The sequence below is a fragment of the Pleurodeles waltl genome, chromosome 7 (genome assembly GCF_031143425.1).
Source record: "Pleurodeles waltl isolate 20211129_DDA chromosome 7, aPleWal1.hap1.20221129, whole genome shotgun sequence".
Lineage (NCBI taxonomy): Eukaryota > Metazoa > Chordata > Amphibia > Caudata > Salamandridae > Pleurodeles > Pleurodeles waltl.
This window is the reverse complement of record NC_090446.1, coordinates 1,254,282,410-1,254,304,372: the sequence shown is the minus strand read 5'-3', so window position 1 is coordinate 1,254,304,372 and position 21,963 is coordinate 1,254,282,410. Positions and strand designations below refer to the sequence as shown.

Here is a 21,963-nt window from a genome sequence, read left to right as displayed (position 1 = left end):
ACTGTTATCAATTTTAAAGGGAGATGTGCGAGTATTAAATTGTATGTTGCGGCTAAGGGTGTGAATGTCCTGGGATGGAGAGACCAAGGGAAACTGGGTATAATTTTTAACCCCCGGTGTAGCGAGCCTGTCTTGGTGGTAGAGTCAAGGGAGGTGACTGAATGGATTACGTCCAGATTTCCACAAGTGTTCACTAGCAAATTAGGCAAATTAGCCAATTATAGTCATAAAATCAAGGTTAAGGCTAATGCTAAACCTCTGATACAGAAACTTAGAAATGTTCCCATCAGTGTGAGAGAAGAGTTAAAGCTGATGTTATCAGAGATGGTGAGTGAAGGTGTGATAGAGGAGATTGAATCCTCTGAGTGGGTTTCTCCGATTGTTTTGGCACGTAAGTCTGATAAATCTTTGAGACTATGTGTGGATCTGAGAGCTGTAAATGCCAATATCATTGTGAATTGTCATCCTTTGCCAAAGATCAACGAGGTTATTAGTATGTTGGAAGGGGCAAACATCTTTTCCACACTAGATTTGAGATCAGCGTACCATCAGATTGAGTTAACTGAAGACTCTAGACATTTAACAGCGTTTATTTCCCCGCAAGGATTATACCAGTTCAAAAGGATGCCTTTTGGCTTGGCATCAGCTGCGTCTGTCTTCCAGAGAGCAATGTTTCATCTGTTTAAGGACATGGACAAATACGTAAAATGTTTTCAAGACGACGTTCTGATTTTCTCGAAGGATGAGAATGAACATAAACAGCATGTGGTGAATGTATGTAAAGTACTGAGTAAGAATGGGTTGACCTTGAAGGCGAAGAAATGCAAGTTCTTTGCGAAATCTGTTGAGTATTTGGGTCACTCTATTTCAGGTGAAGGGGTAGTTCCCAAACAATCTCTTGTGGAAGCAATAGTTAATGCTCCAGTGCCTGATAATCGGGAGAAATTGTTGTCTTTCACCGGCTTGTGTGAATATTATAGCAAATTTATCAAGGATTTTGCTACCAAGATGGAACCTTTGAGGGAGCTCACACGCAAAGGTGTTCAGTATGTTTGGACTGATAAACAAAGTAATGCATTTGAGATAATAAAATAAAAAAATGTTGAGGCACCTACATTGAAGCCTTTCTGTGTGGGGGCACAATGCATTGTGACGGTGGATGCAAGTATGTATGGACTTGGTGGTGTGTTATCTCAGTGGTGTGGGAAGGACAGATGGAATGTTACCTTCACATCTCGTACTTTGACCGAGGCAGAGCGAAGGTATGCAGTGATTGAAAAGGAACTGTTAGCGTGAATTTGGGCGGGTGAACATTTCTGGGACTATATTTGGGGATCTAAATTTATTTTGCAAACAGACCACAAACCTTTGGTTGGTATCTTATCTCCAGGTGGTGGCTGGAATGCTACTGCTCGTATTGCCAGATTAGTCTCCAGGTTGCAGGAGTATTGTTTCAAGGTTGAATATGTCCCAGGAAGAAACAATGCTGTAGCGGATTGTTTGTCGCGCCTTCCACAGATGGAGAGGAGCTTGTGAGGGTGTTTTGGAGTGTGTTGTGGTTTCTGCTGTTTCGGGTTATATGTCTGCTGAATTTGGTGGTATAGACGAGAATGAGTGGATCAGATGTGATAAGGAGGACCAAGTGCTCCAAGAGGTTAAGAAATATGTGAGGGAAGGTTGGCCAAACAGGAGAAGTGTAACTGTTGAAGTAGAGCCGTATAGTAAGGTGAAAGATGAGTTGGACATAGAGAACGATATGTTGTTTAAGGAAGGGAAATGTATTCCTCCAAAGGGAATGCAGGATGTGATTTTAAAACTAGCACACGAGGGTCATCCAGGAATGTCATCCATGAAAAGACTGATTCGCACTTGTTTTTGGTGGCCAGGACTGGATAAAATTGGCGGACAGGGTAGTGAGGGAGTGTGGAGTGTGTGTGAATGCAGAGAAAATGTTGAAGACGGTTCCTGCTCCTCTAATTCCTGTTCCCTGGCCGAGTTCACCTTGGCAGAAATTAGGATTTGACATTTCGGGCCCGTTCTTTTCTCTCCCAACAGATACACATTATGCTCTGGTGTTGATAGATTATTTTTCCAAATGGCCAGAGGTGAAGTTGGTTTCCCAGGTGACATCAGCAACTATTGTTGAATTCCTTAAAGAGGTGTGTGCTAGAGAAGGTTATCCAGAAGTTTTGATTTCAGATAATGGTGTCCAGCTGACTTCGAGTGAGATGAAAAATTTTCTTAAGTACAGTAACATCAAACATGTAACTACTCCTTTATATGATCCTAAAGGCAATGGTCAAGTTGAAAGATTTAACAGGGTTTTTAAAGATAGTATTTTCTGGGCGCGTGGATTTGGTGGATTGTGGAAAGAAAAATTGAGGGAGAGGTTGTGGCATTATCGTATCACTCCGCAAAGTACTACAGAGGTGAGTCCATTTAGATTACTTAAAGGCAGACACCCCGTGTCTAAATTGTGCCCTTGGTGGTTCAAGAAGAAGCAGAATAGAGACTGGGAGGCAGTCTCAGTTGAAGAAGTTAGAGAGAGGGTAAGGAGGAAACAGGAGTATTTCAAGAAGAGGTATGATGATAAGTGGAAAGTGAAAGAACCTTGTTTTGAGGTGGGTGATTGGGTGAAGGTGTGTGAACCTGGTTTCTTGGTGAAAGGGGCGGCTAGGTTTGGAGAGGCTTTGAAAGTTATAAAAGTGTTCAGGAATAGTGTTGTTACGCAGGACGACAAGGTGTGGAAAGTAAGTAGACTAGCAAAGTGTGCATGGAATGACAAGGACCAGGACAGGAGTTATGCTATAAATCCTTTGTTTAGGATTGAAGATGGTATGCGATATGGTGAAGTTGGTTGTGATCATCAGGAAGTGGTGGAGGATAGTTCTGGAGAGGAAGAATCAATGCAGACGTGTGACGGTGACGTTAATGTTGCTGTGGGGGATACCTCTGTTGCATCACGAGTAAAGTCCAACTTTAGGGTAAGACGTCAACCAGCCAAGTTCAAGGATTTTGTTTAGGAAAACAGTACATCTGAAAAAAGGACTCTTATTACGATGTTTTATTGCAGTGGGTTTCTAAGTTTATTTTGTTAAGTTTGTTCATCATTTTATTGCCATAGATACATACCTGTTTTATTTATTTTTGTTTAAAGAGGGAAAGTATGTTATAGAGAGAATGTGGTACAGTGGAAGGTAAGAGGGAATCTGGAATGTAGAACGGGGGGAACGTGGAAGGCACGGGGATGAGGGTTATTCGTTGATGGATGTGGGACTGACAGGACGTGTTTTCTTTATGTGTAAATAAATCTCGGGAACTCCTATCATTCGTCTTACATTATTTATGACATGGGGAGTGGCAGAGGAGTACACCCTTTGCTATGAAGAGGTGCGGGGTCTCTGCAAATGACCCATCTCCCCTCAATGGTCATCCCTTCTCTTGCAGGTTTGCAACACATTGGAAATTATAATCTCCCCCCGTAGTGGCCACAATTGTTCCTTCTATACCACTTTCCATCACTGCATCCTCCTCTTTGAATACGTACAACTAATGCAACCTGCCCACACAACCACCGTACCCTCGTCTCAGATTATAAATTGCATTGTATGCACCCACAATCCCTCTTTTCTGCCTCACACTCCACACCTATCCTAATACCTGGCCCCTACCACAGTTTATCAGCCAGGTCTTTTGATATGCAGATTTGACAGGCCCCTGATCCAATGTACAAATTCAAGACGTACATAATATTACATCTACAGTACTTACCAACTTGGCTTACTCACCATTTATCAATTTCCACACGACAATTCAATCTTGCATAGAAAATTGTGAGTGCATTGTATAATACAGTTGAATGTACCTAATTGTTTTCTTGTTTCTAAAATTCAGTAAGAAAGAATTTTAAAAAAAAGGTCAATAGAGAGGAGACTCTGAAAAAGGAAGAAAGTTGTAGGAAAAAGAAGGAAGGGATTGCATTTATTACAAAATATACTACACATAGCAATAAAAATTACAAGATTAAAAAAAAAGCATTGGCTTTTGTTACTAGAGGTCTCTGGATTGAAAACTGGCATTACTAGGAACCTGAAAGTGATCTTTGAAAGTGGCAAGTCTTTGAAGGACCTGCTATGTCTTAGCTATGTGACCACTATTCAGGAACATGGCACTTGGATATCGTCTGTTTTTATCACGTGTAATAACTGCAAGGTGTGTAAGTTCAACAAAAACAAAATAACGAGTTTCAGGTACAATCCTAAAGAAAATAAGATAGGGCATTTCATTAATTGCAATACCTATTTTGTTATGTTTGTCAATGGATGTGACTACAATCTAATATATGTGGGGATCACTCTCATATGTTGAAATTTCAGATTCAGGAATAATGTAGGGCGTTAATGAATGGGGATATGAAATACCCTATGACACAGAGCTACAATGAGAAACATCAGGGGAGTCCTAAGCTGCGGTATTAAGGACTGATCGCATACCAAAGAACGTTTGGAGTGATGACAAGGAACTAATTTTGAGACAAACTGAGGCAAACTGTTGTTTGAGGTTCATAGAACAAGGCAACAATACGGATAGTGAATTTCATGTTTTTTTGTGAAAACTGATAAAGAACTGTACTTGTTGCCATATTTTGATGTTTATGAATTACTTTGGAATTGGTGCCAATAGTTATAAGTTTTGCTGGTGCCAATTGCTCGTTGAGGTCCATAGAACAAGACCACAATATGGATAACAACTTCATTTTTTGTAAACAGTGATAGGGGACTGTCTGTTGCTCATTTTCTGCTGTTTTTTAAAAAACTTCTTTAGGATTGGTGCCATTAATTTTACGTTTGGTTGGCGTCAATTCACTTTTAAAAAAGACGACCCAGAAACTGCACTGTTGACCATAATGTGATGACGGAACGAGGTTGTATTGCCAATAAGATGTGTTTTTTACTTATTTTTGAAAATTTAGGTGACTGGTGTTAATAGTTAGTATCTTTGACTAAATACGTAATATAGGTGTTTCATTGAATCCTGGATTGAATTATTTTTTGCAGAGTGATTCTTTATTTTACCCTATTAAAGGATGGCGGCTGTGACATTGTATTGTTTTGCAGTAGCAAAATGCTGGAACAAGGATATACCATCAGCAAGATGGTGGTTACTCTATTTTCATTACTGTGGAGTATGTATTTTGATATATTAATGAGATATGATGGGAATATAACTAGCAGTATTAAATTAAAACATGCAATATTGTGATCTGATTTCCGATTGGGCTAGTCGGAGTCAAGTTTTCTATAAAAGTGTGAATGTGTCTCTCTCTATAAGATGGCAGCTATGTGAAGGCTGTAATTTATGTCTGTTTCGATTAAGGGGTACACACTGGTGTTTTCTATGAGTGAAGCAACAGCGTATATAAAGAGGATACTTTGATGCTGGCACTCTTTTTGTTAGCTACTACATGGAGTGCCTGCCACAACGTTTGACCCTGATCCTGGTATGCCTATTTGACTGTTTAGCTAGATTGTGACTGCTAAATGTTTTAATCTTGGAAAGTTAGACGTTTATTAACAATTTAGTGTTTTACCGGATGGTAATGCGGAACATGTTTCTTTATATTATTTCAAATTCTGTAATATTGATCGTCATTTTGAGTTAGCAATGTGGTGTTATATTTTCCAATCCTGTGATGTGATGTGATATGTGTATTTTTTTTTTAATTTGGTGATGGATATGGGTTAGCGTGTGGAGTCTGTATTGTTAAGAGTGTTGAATGAATGTGAGGGATGTTTTCCATGCAGGGGTTTTGCACTGCTAATACTGATGTAGGCTGTAATGATCAGGGGCCTCCTGTCTATGTGATTTATGTTGTACTCTTTGAGAATGACCATTGTGTGGAGTACGTAAGGTTTAAAGTGTTGATTTAACATGAGTGTTGTATTATTGTAATGAAAAAAGATGTTTTTGGCTACTGACTTTGTGTTGCACCACTTTGCATATTAGTTGTCCAGTGTTCACCAGTTGCAGATTAAATTTTGTATTCAGTTTAGCTGCCTATTGGCTTTATTGTGGCGGTAGACATTGCAGTTGAGCTGTGTTTTTCAAATGTGGTAAACTGAGCTTGTTTTCTTCGTATTTCTTCCTCACCGAACATGAACAGTTAAGTCAGTTAGCATAATAAGAAAGTACATATTTTTTGTTTTCTTCAGTGCAGGGAACGGTGCGGCCTTGGGAGGAGAGCCTTGAGAATTTGGCCAGTTTTCAAAATTTTTCTTCCAACTCTGACCTCCAGTAGCCAGCATGTTAGAATATTTCTCTTTCATGGGAGGGTTTTCCAGAAAGCCCTTTCGGTTCTTTAAAGGTATAAAAATGTGGCCCTGCTCAGTATCAAGGGAATTTCCAAGACCTCTGTCAGGATTGGACGTCAAATGCCTGACACTTGTCCCGTGAGGGTGGATATCTTGCCGGCATGAGAAAGACGAAGAGCTTGGCAGGCCCTACGGTGATGAATTTTTACTTTATTCTTTGCTTTGTGATTATGCTATAATATAATCACATATATTTGCTGTGTACTTTGTAGTTGAGAATCATTTTGATATATTTTCCTTTCATTGCTGTGACTATTTTTAAATGTGAGCTTTCGACCTACTAATCTCTTTTTAGGAACCTTGTGGTGAAGTAATACTAAATGTCTTCTTTAAACTAAGAAGGGCATTCCAGAGATTTTTGTCAGCTCGGTCATTAGTGAAAGCAAAACAATTATCATATGGTGTTTATGTTGCTAGGAATTTCGATTGTCATGCCTATGGAATATATTGATTATGTAAACTGTGATGAATATTGTGGTTTGAATATTTGTGAGACATAGGACTTGTTTTTTAGATGATTTTGGACTTTTGGATAACAACTAGGAGTACTTTCGCTATAAGAACAACACCCCAATGTGCCCACGGGATGGGGGTAACTATAAGCACAAAATATACAACTGTCATGTGGGAATCATTCAGGTATGAGCAATAGGCCAGACAGATCCCAGAGCTCCATAGGTATTTCAATGTAAGTACCATCATCCAATAAATGACAAAAAGTGTTAAAACTCACAGTAGATATTCCAATATGTCAAAGAATTTCAAAAATAAGACCAGATGGTTTCTTTAATTACACAGTTATATTGTCATATACTGTTTAGTACATTATATATATATATATCTCTATATATATCAGGGGCGGCTCCTCAGTTATGGCGGAGGAGCATCGCCCCCTCCCGCCCCCGCCAGCAGCAGAATCTGCAAACCTTTCAGAACGAAAGTATTATAAACTATGTTTATTATCCTTTTGTTATGAAAGGGGTGGGGCCATGGGGATGACTAGCACTCCCCCTCAGAAAGCATGTGTGTTTGGCCGGCATCTTGGGCTGGCCAAACACACATGCGCAGTAGATTCTCTCCAGCGCAGCAACACAGTTGCCTGGCTGGAGGGAGCCTGCACAGGCTCCCAGTCTGCCTGGGAGTACCCTGACTGGACATAACCCTATATGAGAATTTAAAGCCTAAACCATCTGGAAAAATAAGTTGACGTTTCAACCTCAAATCATTTGTGAAGTCTTCTCAGGTAGATATGTCAATCTGAAATCCAGCCTTGTCCCAAACTAAATTAAAATTAGTCTATTTATAATTCTCAAACCTAGAGGGAGCGATACCATGTTTAAACTCCATCATGCCTGTCATAGCCACATGTAGTATCTAAATCCCATATGAAAGGTATGCAACTTCCACTCTGTGTCCCCACACCCCAGTGTTCATGCTCCGTATTGCATGCTTTGTTAATCACCTATTAATGTGGTGCCTCCTTATACAATGTGCTAAAAAGCACTCAATTCTGCCATCCGAGAATATACATTCAACAGATTCCTACAATACAATGTGCAATTACATGCAGCAGCATTGTGTGGAGAGTACTCCTGAGCCCCCACCGAGAGTGTAGAAAATCTATACATGTCACTTACACCACTCTTTTGTTAGCCAACTTAACAGAAGTGTGTCCAATTTACTTCTTATGCGTACATTCAATCACCGTGGGCATAGAATGCAAAGTTGATCACAAAAACGACCACTAAATGAAACCTCAATGTCAAGAGCACACAACCAATAGATACTCACATGTTCCTCAGATCCTCTACGGATCATTGGGAAAATCAAACAATCAATCAATCATATTTATAGAACACAACTACTCACCCATATATGGTCTCAAGGCCCTGATCGGCTGTCCGCAACCTGACAGAAATATTAACGTACTTTTGTTTTACTCAGATAAATATTCTTTATTTTTCTAAACTGATGTAGAGTCTTTTTGTACTGTTTTCACTGATTTGCTGTATTTTACGTGTGGTGCACAAATACTTTACACATTGCCTCTTAAGTTAAGCCTGACTGCTCTTTGCCAAGCTAGCAGAGGGTGAGCACAAGTTCATTTAGGAAGTATATCTGACTTACCATGACCAGGATGGTGGTCCCTAGTTGGATAGTGTGCATTCTTCTGCCAACTGGAGACCCAATTTCTAACACTGGTGATCAGCGGTGAGGATAGGACTTGTCTTTGTGCAATACCATATAGTAATTCAGTGTACAGTATAACTCACATCTAGACCAATTTGAATCAATTGTCTCTGATCCCCATTGGATTGGCAGCTTTTCCTTTTTAGGTCAAGCGGGCAAGCGCTCTGGCCTGTTGTAATCTTGCCTTTCAAAAATCCATTTATCATCATTGGTAAATGCTTTACCTTTGTCCCACCCTGGGAAAATTTCGGTACCGACTTGGCCATAGACCCTGTGGAGGAGGCTGGCCTGGCTTATAGTGGGTACCTGATGGTACCTACACCTTGTGCCAGGTCCAGTTATCCCTTATTAGTAGATTAGTAGTGTTCTAGCAGCTTAGGCTGATAGAGGTAGCTATAGCAGAGCAGCTTAAGCGGAACTAGGAGACATGCAAAGCTCCTACTATACCACTTATATCATATAGGTACTATATCATAAGGAAAGACAATACTCAGAGTTACTAAAAATAAAGGTACTTTATTTTAGTGACAATGTGCAAAAATATCTCAGAGGATATACTCCCTTAGGAGGAAAGTAAAATACACACAAACCAAAATCAGGTAAGTAAAACAGCCAGAAAGTAGTGCAAACACTTATAATACAATAGGATGCAATAGGCCTAGGGACAACACAAACCATATACTAAGAAAGTGGAATGAGAACCACAAATGGACCCCTAGGCTAGTGTAGAGGGTCGCTGGGAGTGTAAGAAAACACTAAGGGTGTCCAAGATACCCCACCCAAGACCCTGGAAGGTAGGAGTAAAGTACTACTATTTCCCCAGAACCACACTAAAGTCATGATAGAGGATTTTGCGAAGACCACAACAGACTGCAAAGCACTGAAGACAGATTCCAGGACCTGAGGACCTGCAAAGGAAGGGGACCAAGTCCAAGAGTCGCGAAAGTGTTTGGGGGGGCAGGAGCCCACTAAAACCTGGATGAAGGTGCAAAATGTCTGCCTCTGGATGGAAGATGCTGAAGATTCTGCAACAACGAAAGGTGCTAGGAACTTTTCCTTCATGCAGAAGATGTACCACGGAGTGCTGAAGGATGCAGAGTTGTTTCCTTGGCAAAATACCACAAACAAGTCTTGCTAGCTGCAAGAGTTACGGATGAAGAAAAAGGGTGCTGTCCGGAAGGACCAGGATGTCGCCACTCGGGAGAGGAGACAGAGGGGGGCCCTCAGCAACGTAGAGAGCCCATGCACAAGAAGGAAGCACCCGCAGAAGTCCTTGAACACAGGTTTAAGAAGTCTGAACATGGCGGTCATCTCAACACTGCAAAAGAGGGTCCCACGAAGCCGGAGATCAACTGAGGGAGCTGAGCATCGCAGGACAGAGTGCTGGGGACCTAGGCTTGGCAGTGCATGAAGGATTTCATGGAAATGTGCACAGAAGCCCTAGTAGCTGCAGTTCACGCGGTGCACAGGATTACTGTCTGGAGAAGGGAGGCAAGAACTTACCTACTCCAAATTTGGACAGTTGGACCACTGGACAATCTGGGTCACTTGGGTCCACCACCGGGGTTCCAGGTGCCACCCTCGTCAGGATGAGAAGGGTCCCAGGTACCAGTGATGCTGAAGTTTGGTGCCTGCTGAAGCAGGGGCAAGATTCTGTCAACTCACAGGAGAGTTCTTCGTGGCTTCCAGTGCAGAATGAAGGTAGGCAGCCCCCAAAGCATGCACCACCAGGAAACAGTCGAGAAAACCAACAGGATTAGGCGCTACAATGTCACTGGTGGTCTTCTTGCTACTTTGTTGCAGTTTTGCAGGCGTCCTGGAGCAGTCAGCAGTCGATCCTTGGCAGAAGTCAAAGAGAGAGGTGCAGAGGAACTCTGGTGAATTCTTGCAAGTCGTTATCTGAGGAAAAGCCCACTGGAGAGACACTAAATAGCCCTCAGAGGAGGATTGGCCATCTAGTCAGGTAAGCACATATCAGGAGGGGTCTCTGATGTCACCTGCTGGCACTGGCCACTCAGAGGCCTCCAGAGGGCCCTCATGCCTCTGGATCCAAGATGGCAGGGGTCTGGGACACACTGGAGAAGCTGTGGGCAACACCCCTGGGGTGGTGATGGACAGGGGAGTGGTCACTACCCTTTCCTTTGTCCAGTTTCGCGCCAGAGCATGGACTGGGGGTTCCCTAAACCGGTGTAGACTGGCTTATGCAAGAAGGGCACCATTTGTGCCCTTCAAAGCATTTCCAGAGGCTGGGAGAGGCTACCCGTCCCCAGCCTTTAACACCTATTTCCGAGGGAGAGGCTGTAACACCCTCTCTCAGAGGAAATTCTTTGTTCTGCTTTCCTGGCACTGGGCTGCCCAGACCCCAGGAGGGCAGAACCCTGTCTGTGGGGTAACAGCAGCAGTAGCTGCAGAGAAAACCCCAGAGAGCTGTTTTGGCAGTACCTGGGGTCCATAGTGGAGTACCGGGGATGCATGGGATTGGCCCCCCAATACCAGATTTGGCATGGGGGGACAATTCCATGATCTTAGAAATGTTACATGGCCATATTCGGAGTTACCATTTTGAAGCTACATATAGGTATTGACCTATATGTAGTGCACGCGTGTAATGGTGTCCCCGCACTCACAAAGTCTGGGGAAATTGCCCTGAACTATGTGGGGGCACCTTTGCTAGTGCAAGGGTGCCATCACACTTAGTAACTTTGCACCTTACCTTCAGCAAGTGAAGGTTAGACATATAGATGATTTATAAGTTACTTAAGTGCAATGAAAATGGCTGTGAAATAATGTGTGCATTATTTCAGTCAGGCTGCAGTGGCAGTCCTGTGTAAAGGTTTGTCTGAGCTCCCTATGGGTGGCAAAAGAAATGCTGCAGCCCATAGGGATCTCCTGGAACCCCAATACTCTGGGTACCTAGGTACCATATACTAGGGAATTATGAGGGTGTTCCAGTGTGCCAATTGAAATTGGTAAAAGTGGTCTCTAGCCTATAGTGACAAATTTAAAGGCAAAGAGAGCATAAGCACTGAGGTTCTGGTCAGCAGAGCCTCAGTGACACAGTTAGTCACTACACGGGTATACACATTCAGGCCACAAACTATGAGCACTGTGGTCCTGGCTAGCAGGATCCCAGTGAGACAGGCAAAAGCAAACTGACATACATGTAAAAATGGGGGTAACATGCGAGGCAAGATGGTACTTTCCTATACCCTGTTACATGGATAATTGTACGTTTGCCAATACGTTTGACTGTGAGCGAATTTCTTTTCCCTTTTGTGTCTCTCCTTTGCGCTCACGCTCATGTCAGCCTCAGTGCTTTGAATTGGCTTGCTTATGTCAACTGTTTTACTTTTCATTTTCAATTTATGTGGCAAGAAAGTCCAGTTAGGAATTTACAACGCTAACAGCTGTAACTCGACCAAACAGAAGATCCATTGCATTGCAAATTCTTGTTTCCTTTTTCCTACTCTCTTCAATTGAAATGTTTTCTTTTTCAATCCTCCCTGATTTTTGCTTTATACTCTAAATTATGTCTCTGGTTGGAGGTTCTAGATCTGCACCTGCACGAATGGAGCTTGAGCTGGCCAAAGGTTAGGGTTACACTATGGCCCGGCTCAAGGATTTCTGCAAGGCTTTTGAGCTTCCTGCAGAAAGCAGCACCAAGAAAGCAGAGCAGCAAAGGCACTTAGAACCTACTCAAAAGTCCATGATGCATTGAATGATACCTCGGAGGAGAATGAGGCTGAGGAAGACCAGGATGTGGAGGATGATTTGGAACAGGCCCTAGGATGAGGCCTTGGGCTGCTGTCTGCGGGAGAGGAGAGCAACTTACTCCAAGGATTGAGAGCCCCTTCCAGGGCAGGGAGTAGTGTGTCATCCAAAGGACTGCCCCCAGAGGAGCTGGAGGACTGGAGGGAGGAGAGGATATTAAAAGTGGTGCTGGCTAAGCTCAAATTGGAAAAAGAGATTAAGGCAAAAAGATTGGCTATGGAGAAGAAAATGATGTATGCTAAGGAGTTGAGCCCGAGAGAGCTGGACATCAGAGCCGTATGTAAGGGGTCTAATAACAGCAGTAATGGAGGCAGCATAACTGCAGTGTCTTCATCTGAGTCCAGCTACCTTATCCTAAAACATATGATGCCCAGATGCAGCACTGGAGAGGACATAGATAAATGGTTGGCAGCCTATGAAGTGGCTTTAAAAGTGCACATGGTCCAAGAGGAGTTCAGGAGAGGGTAGTATTTGGGAGTACATGGCCATGGTGGGGAGGGACACACTCCTTACACTACAGGTGGAGAACAACACCAACTACAGTACCATCAAGACCATTTTTGTCAGTAAGTTCGGATTCTCACCTGAGAAATATAGGCAAGGGTTTAGGTCTAGTCACAAACTCTCTACACAAACATGAGTGGATTTTTTGGACTATGCTGGCAAGGCACTGAAGGGCTGGGTGAGGAGCAGCAAGGGTGATGATTTTGAAGAGTTGTTTGTACAACTTATTTTTAAAAGAGCACATTCTTGATGATTGATTCCAGAGTTGTGCCAACACCTGGTGGATAGTAAGATGACTGACTCTAAGAAGCTTGCTGAGGAGGTGGACATCTGGGTCAGTATTAGAGTGTCCAAGGAGGTATCTGGTGAGGACTCCCAAAAGAGTTGTCAGGAATCCCAACAGAAGAAAGAGGGGGGGGGGGATAAAAAGAAGGAGTTTATTGTTCAGACAGATTCCTCAGCTTATGCCATAGGGAACATTTCATCACAGTTCAATGAAGATGGCAAGAAACAAGCTGTAGCTTTCATCTCTAGAAGGCTACTTCCTCAGGAACAGAGGTGGAGTGCTATTGAGAGAGAAGCTTTTGCTGTGATTCGGGCCCTGAAGAAGTTGAGCCCATACCTGTTTGACACTCACTTCTGGATTCAGACTGCCCACAGGCTCCTCAAGTGGCTCATGCAAGTAAGGGGTGAAAATCCAAAACTGTTGAGGTGTTCCATTTCTTTACAGAGTATAGACTTCCGTGTGTAACACAGACCTGGGGTAGACCACGCCAATGCTGATGATCCCCTTGGCTATGTGGCTCCCATGGCTGAGCTAGGGGAATCCGTCTGAGCTTGGATTATCTCATACAATGATGACATCCAGATTTTCTGGGAATCAAGCAAAGGGAGAGCTATTAACTCTGATGTGGTTCAACCACATCTCTATGCTGTTTTTCAGTGGTTGTCAAGTAAACAGCTCAAGTGTAATACTGAGAAAAGCGAGGTGCTCAGTTTTGGACATATTTTCACTTTAGATCTGGATGTCCACTGTAAACAAAATCTGGTGTCAAATTTGATAATAAGATGTCTTTTCACAACCACATTATTTCTCTGGTTGGTGTATGTTTTGGCATCCTGCTGATGGCTAAGAACTTTTTGTATTGTCTGTCCCTTTCTTCTAAGATCACTGTAATATTGGTTTTGGTGATGTCTAGATGGGACTATGCCAATGCGCTATATGCAGGGCTGACTAAGTATCTGCTTAATAGACTCCAGATAGTTCAGAACACTGCAGCATGGCTGGTTCTTGGCCTCTCAAGACTAGAGCATATTTCTATGCATAACTTGCACTGACTTCCCATTAAACAAACAATCTTTTTTAAACTGGACTTTTAATGCATAGAGCCCTTTATCCATCTGGTTCTGTTTATTTATCAGCCAGAATCTCTTTTTATAAACCTGAGAGAGCTCTGTTGATCGGTCACTAATCATCTAGTTAAGATCCCTAGAATACATCTGACTACAGTTAGTGGTCATTCCTTTTCTTGGCCTGCGAGGCTGGAACCCCTTACCGCTTGGCTTCTGTTAGACAAAGTGAGAGGCTGCCTTTAGGAAATAGCTTAAAACATGGATTTTTGGACTGTAACAGCTTTGCATTTGTTTCGGCCTTCAGCGCCGGGACAGTCTTGAGTAGCCGCCCACTTTACAAATTAATTTACTATCACTATCCTCTATCTAGGCTTCGGCCTTAGTGATGAGAACTCCCTAGAGGGTGGGTAACTCTCCTCACTTTCAGATGGTGGGGACACATGTTGGACCTGGCATCTGTAGGGTAGTTTTACCTGAGACTTTTTACCTTTCACCTCCTGTATCTTTTTGTTGTCCTTAGTACTCAGAGCACTTTACCACTCCGAACCAGTACTAAAGTGCATGTGCTTCTCCCCTAAACATGGTAACATTCGTGTATCTAAAATTGGCATATTTAATTCACTTGTAAGACACTTTTAAAGTGGTATCCCCTATAGCCAGAGCCTGTAAATTAAATGCTACTAGTGAGGTTGAACTGATTGTGCTACCCATTTAATTAGCCCTGTAAACATGTCTCAGACCTGCCACTGCAGAGTCTGTGTGTGCAGTATCACTGCCATTTGGACTTGGCATGTAAAACCTCACCTTAAACTCCCCTTTTCTGATATATGTCACCCCAAAGTTAGGCCCTATGTAGCCCACAGGCCTGATAGCCTTTCTCCAATACACATCTGCCTGGGCAACAGATACATTTGTGCATTCCCTCCAGACACCCACAACACAAGATACCCAACCGCATCTGCATACTGAATGGTGTTCCTGGACAGGGAGGATGAGAAGGGCTCATACTTACACTTCAAAGGGTAGTGGCCTGAGACCCACACAAATGGCTGATTACCCCCCACTGATAGTCTGAAGCCAGGGATGGAAAGGAAAGGGGACCTGGGAACTTGAGAAAGATACTTTGAAGTCAACCACCACATCAAAGGCACTTTTGAGTATAAATACGGGGTCTCGGAACTCCTGAAATCTGATAACTACTGGACTAAGGAAGATCTCTGTTGGAGTAAAGACTTCTCTGCTGTACATATTGCTCCTCTGTCTGGACTGACTGTTCAAAGGAACTGCTTCTCCGCACTGCTGAGCTGCTCGGCTGCCTGTTGATCTCTGCCCTGCTGAGGACAGGAACTGAACCCATCCTGCTGAACCAGAGTCTCTCCAAAGGCTTGCCTCCTGTTCTTTTGCAGCCTCTAGGATGTCAAAGACTGCTTGCAACTCTTCCTGTGCTGCTGGACTCTGCCACCACCTGCGAGTCCTATCCTTGCCTGAGGTGGTCCTCTCCAGTCCTAGCCATCAAAAGTGGATTCTGCAGCTAAACCCTGCAAAAAGAGGCACATCCCCCCAAGAGCAGGAGAAAAATCAGCCCACTACCCCATCAACAGCGATACAGTAGCAGCACAACGGCAGAAAATTCACAGAATACGTAACCTGACAACGACACTACGCAGCCCAACGACGCTCTGCACAATCCAACGACAACGCAGTGCATTCATTTCCACAGAGCCCGCTGAAAATCAGTGCCCTGATTGAAGGAGAAATTACATTGATGATTTGCTCCAACAAAGGTACTGTTTCAGCAGACACTGCGTGGATTCTGTAGCTGGCCTCCCCTCCATCACGGTAGGCCTGGAATTGGAATTTGTACCGGTTCCTTGTGACCTCGCATAACCTTTTGACCGCTACTGACTTCTAAGCACTGTTTTCACATTTAATCTTTAAAAATTAATATCTCAACTTCTACTAATTGGATGTTTGTCATGTTGTTCTTGTTTTACTCAGATAAATATTTTCTATTTTTCTAAGCTGGTGTGGAGTCTTTATGTGGTGTTTTCATTGATTTGCTGCATTTTAAGTGTGTTGCACAAATACTTTACACATTGCCTTTTAAGTTAAGCCTGACTGCTCTGTGCCAAGCTACCAGATGGTGAACACAGGATATTTTAGGGAGTGTATCTGACTTACCCTGATGATGATTGTGGCCCCTATTTGGACAGGGTGCATACCTCTGCCAACTAGAGACCCAATTTCTAACAGTATCAAACAACCATTTATTTTCAATGTCATCTTTGGACAGTGTTTGTATGATTTGGCTGCTTTGGCATGTCAACTTTTATTTGACTGACCTTTTTCTTCACATGCAACCACACCCACATGTGCACATTTCTTTGAGGTAAACATCAATGTGGCATAATCATTTTCTTCCCTTTCACCTATTATTGAGGCGGAAGAATTGTTTGACGATTATTTAGTTGACAATCAACTTTGTTTAATATCTATTTTCTCTTCACAGAGTGATGCAGTTACTTTTGCCTTTGCTTAACACATCATCACAAAATGGTTCTTTTTCCCACAACCTTTATATATCTGTCCAAAGACGGGACACTTTCCTTCATGTGGAAATGAAAATCCACATCTAAAACACAACTTCTTTTTGCGTGTCCTTTAGTCTTTTGTTTCGATTTACTTTTCACACTTATGACTGACTCGCGCTCTGGGAACCTCTGGCCTCCTTGTCAGCAACTTTTCTCTCAGAACATACCTCAGCTCTGACAGCCATCAACACTTGCTTTAGACTAAGGGCATCATTAGGAGGTTCGTGAAGGGGATTACTCCATCACAAATGTGACGGATATCCCATCCGTCGGATTACAAGTTCCATTACAGCCTATGGAATCTGTAATATGGCAGACGGTATATCTGTCACATTTGCGATGAAGTAATCCCCTTCGCCAAACTCGTAATGAGGCCCTATTCTCTCAGCATTCATCACCTGAATTAATCAGACAAGTATCCACCAATAACTCTAAAACACATGGCTTCTTCACTGTTAAATTAATTGAATTTACAGTATGTGATGAGTGCACCAAGTCTTTTCACAATTCCATTGATTGTTTCACCAACTCTGATGTTCTTGAATAAAAAAGTATTGTTCATAATCAGCGTGGTGAACTGGATTGAACTTGATATAGTAAGCTTCTTAATCTGATGATACGTGACTTATTTGTCAGTTTTTGAAATTTGGTTTATGACTTGTTTTAAACTATCAACAACAAGAATTTTGAGATGTTTGATAAGCTTCCTGTTATTAGTCTCTTCTAGTGCATCAATAAAATCTTTAAATGCCTATCCAATCAGTCCATCTATTGCCAATATATTGCTTTTTGGCTGTCTCGAAAAGAGGTGGTGATTTCAAGAAAGAGGCAGCATTGTAGAGCACTGTGGAACTAAGTGATGTTGAGAGTAGCATGATCCCTGATGCTGTAGGATGAACATGTTTGTACAAACTTTCTTGAAAGTCTTTTGAAGTGTGAGCCTCAGGATCCTCATTAACATTAATAGAAACGGTGTCATCTCTGTTACCTGTCATCTTCAAATTTAATGATTCTAACAGTTACCTTCAACTCATTGTTCTTTGAAGACCTATGAAGTTGTTCTGAAACCATCTCAGCAGATTAATGAGTAACTACTTTGGGTATGGACAGCTCAGTAAGCACAACCCCAAGCACTTCTCCCTGAGCCACTTTGTTGGCTGCTGTGGCACAATGATTCTTTCGCGGGGTTGATCATTTATTTCTTCCTTTTCACACTTTGGTTGAGCTCTGCTTTGCAGGACTTCATTTCACATTGTTATTAGTAGAATGATAATCTTTAACTGCACTTTGGAAACCTGGTTGTATCTGCCTTGAGAGGCAATGCTCTGTACAATGTATACTTTATTTTGCGTGGCAGCGTGATACCTTTTAGTAGGGTCTTGGTTGTAGTTTCTTGACCAATGAAGCATAGAGTTCTGTTTAAATGCTTCACAATGGCTGGAGTTGTACTTTCACTCCACATATGCCAATCGTCAACTCAGCACTTCAACAAAGGCACACGTGGTACACAAGAGCAGTTTGCCAGGGCATGCACAAGCAATTTGCCTGGACCACGGCAACCTCTCCAGGAGGGCAATTTCTTCTTCGGGTTGCTTATCCTCTATTTCGTTGCCAGCTGTAGCATCCTCCCCAGCGTAGGTAACCGCCAATGACTACATCACATATGGAGCTGTAAATCACATCTCTTTATTCTTTTGTGTGTACCTGTGATCTTCAACATTCTAAACCAAGCTTTCATTACATTCAGTTCAAGCGATTACATCTGTTAGACCTTGCATCCTTAGAGTGGTTTTACCCCAGATTTTTTTGCCTTTCTCCTCCTGTTTTTCTGACCATCTTTTTGTTGGCCTTAGGACTCAGCACTTTACCCCTGCCGATCAGTGCTAGAGTGCATGTGCTTCTCCCCTTAAACATGGTAACATTGGTGTAACCACAATCAGCATATTTAATTTACCTGTAAGCCCCTCGCAAAAAGGTATTCCATATACCCAGGGCTTGTGAATCAAATGCTACTTGGGGCCTGCAGCACTGATTGTGCCACCCACTTGGCACTCCGTAAACATGACTCAGGCCTGCCACTGCAGAGCCTGTGTGTGCACTCTCACTTTTACCCTGACTTGGCATTTAAAACCCCTTGCCAAGCCTTAAACACCCCTTTCCTTACATATAATCCACCCCTAAAGTAGGCCCTAGGTAGCCCGTAGTGCCTGATGCCATGTAAGTAAAAGGCAAGACATATCCTTTTACGTTTTAATGTCCTGGTAATTAAAAACTCTCAAAGTTGTTTTTCATTACAGTGAGGCCTGTCCCTCTCAGAGGCCAGCATTGGGAATTCCTTATATTACCTTTATGATGTCATTGCTGATCTGAGAGGAGTCTCTGCATTGTGTTTAGTACCACTGGATTGATAATAATACACCCTTTTTATTGGTAAAGTCGTATATATTATTACTATTTTAGAAATGGCACTTTTAGAAAGTGGCCATTTTTCTGTACTCACTGCCCTGTGTGCCTACACCATATCTCCAATACATGTCTGGCTTGGGCTAGGTGACAGCTACACTTGTGCATCCCCTTCAGATACCCACAACATAGGATATCCAGCTGCATCTGCATGCATCTACATACTTGTTGGTCTTTAAGGGCTCACAGTTACACCTCAAGTCCTCACAAAGAGGCTGATTACCTTCCACTGATAGCCTGGAGCTAAGGTTGACCTGAAAGGGTGGACCTGTGCACTTCACAAGAACTCTTTGTAGTCAACTCCCACATTAGAGGCACTTTCAAGTATAAGTTGTGGGTCCCTAACCCACTAAAATCAGTACACTTCCGGACTCAAGAAAACGCTGCTGGAGTAAAGACTGCTGTGTGCCAGGATTGCCACTCTGCTAGGACTGACTGCTCCCAGGAACCGCTGTCCTGCTTTGCTGTTCCGCACTGCTGCCTATTGATCTCTGCCCGGCAGCACAAGACGTGTTCACCAAACACAGAGTGACTCCAAGCATTTTTTTTCTGTGCTTTACCACTCGCTGCTTCAATCACCCCAAACAGCTATGCCAAACTCTGCCACTTGCAACTCTTAGATCACCCAGAGCAGCCCTACTAATCCTTTGTCGCTCGCTGCTTCAATCACCCCTAAGTGGATTTGCCAAACTATGCCGCTTACAACTCGTTAATCACCTGGAGTGGCCCTGTAGAACATTTGCTGCTCGCTTCTTCACTCAGCCCCGAGCAGCTTTGCCAAACTCTACGGCTTGCAAATCTTTGATCACCCGGAGTGGCTCTGCTGAACCTTTGCCGCTCACTGCTTCAATCACCCCCAGGCAGTTTTGCCTAACTCTGTTGCTTGCAACTCTTCTATCACCCGGAGCGGCCCTGCTGAACCGTTGCTGCTCGCTGTTTCAACCACCCCGAGCAGCTTTGTTGAGCTGTGCCCCTTATAACTCTTTGGATCACCCAGAGCAGCCCAGCTGAACCTTTGCCACTCGTTGTGTCAATCACCCCTGAGCGATTTTGCCAAACTCTGCCATTTACATCTGTGAAAATCCAGAGTGGCCCTGATGAGCCATCAAAGTCCATTCCTTCAATCTACCCGAACCGCCTTTTCCAACTTGGCCATGTGCAGCTGCAATCACCAGGAGCAGCCCTGGTAGCCGTCGCCGCCCATGTTTTCCTTGCACCTGGAGCGGCCCTGCTCAACCCAGCCACCCCACCATTCTCCTGCGGTCCCTACCTGTTTCCTTGATGACCGCGTCTAGAAAGCATGGATTCCAAAGAGGAGCGCAACTAGAACAGTACTGTAACCTAGAAAATCATTGATCACTTGTGCAGGAGTCCCCAACACCACCTCTTTGATCACATGTTTGGATATCAACCTTGTTTTATTTAGAGTCTGCACAGTAAATATTTACCCATTTAAAAATGTTATTGTATTGTGCTGATCGTAAATTAACCAGATAAACCAGCTTTTTTTTTCTACTTCTGTGTGGAGTCTTTTTGTGGCGTACCTCCTGTGGTTATTGAATGTGTATTGCACAAGTTCTTTACACATTGCCTTCTAAGTTAGGCCTGCCTGCCCTGCGCCAAGTTACAGGGGGTGAGCACAGGCTAATTAATGTTATGTCACTGACTTGCCCTGACTAGGATTTTGGTCCCTACTTGGACAGGGTGCATACTTCTGCCAACTAGAGACCCAATTTCTAACAACCTCAGACTGATACCAAATCATGCAAGACACTACAGGCTGCAGCAGAGCTAAATGTTTAGAACTGTAATAACCAAAAGCAGGAATAAACATACGTACAGTGGGCCTCTGACTTCCAGCTGCCCTGCAAAATAGTGAGTTTGTGTTAAGGAGGCAGCAATCATGTTATTCCATTGAGTAGCTCAAATTGAGGATCGCCTTTGATCGTTAAACCAGTGCTACGTATTTTAACAAAGAGTGGGCCCATACATTTTTTTTCAGAGCCCACTAAACACCAAGGATCTGTAGTCTTGATTTCACTAATATCGCCTACGTTAACAAACAATTCCTGTGTCTTTATCTCAAACGCCAAGGTTCTTTTTCACTCATTTTCGCCCGTTGTTACTGTTTTGTTATCAATCTCTTCCTCTGTCATGTGGTTCCTATTATGGTAATAAGTCTGCGTGTTTAGGGCAGCAGGTCCACCGGGTGTGGGTGACTAAATCAGGCCCACACCACTTTGGAAGCAGTAGGCCTAACTCCTGGAAAGGAAGAGATGATTTGTGGCAACCTAAACCTGACACTCTGACTCCACAGGGAAGTGAGTGTGAACAGATCATATCCCTTGATACAAACTGGATTTCAGTGCATTTATTGAAGTAATTGCACCCTAATATAAAAAGCATTAGCTGTGATAAATAGGCAGATGAAATATAGCAAGGTGATCATCATTACATTCAGTGTGAAAAAGATTAACTCTACCACCATTTTTGTATGATCCTAAAAGCCTAGAGATTCCTATGTACACCCTATGTCTAACCCTGAGAGCACATCAGCAGTAACCCTTATGCATATCTTGATCTAAGGGAGTAATGCTGACCCTATATCTGAATGTGATCGCAGTGGTCGGCTTGTGGTCTAGATGCCTGTGGTCTGCCTGGCAATCCTCTCGGGAAGGTGGAGAGCCAGTGTCAAGATCAGTGAAGCTTTCAGTGAAGCT

At 43.0% G+C, this 21,963-nt stretch overlaps 1 protein-coding gene across 1 annotated transcript in view; it reads right to left on the bottom strand.

The window, feature by feature from the left end:
- GAS7 (growth arrest specific 7) overlaps positions 1-21,963 on the bottom strand; it is a 1,110,982-nt gene that overhangs the window by 295,550 nt on the left and 793,469 nt on the right. The gene's annotated exons all lie outside the window — the stretch shown is intronic.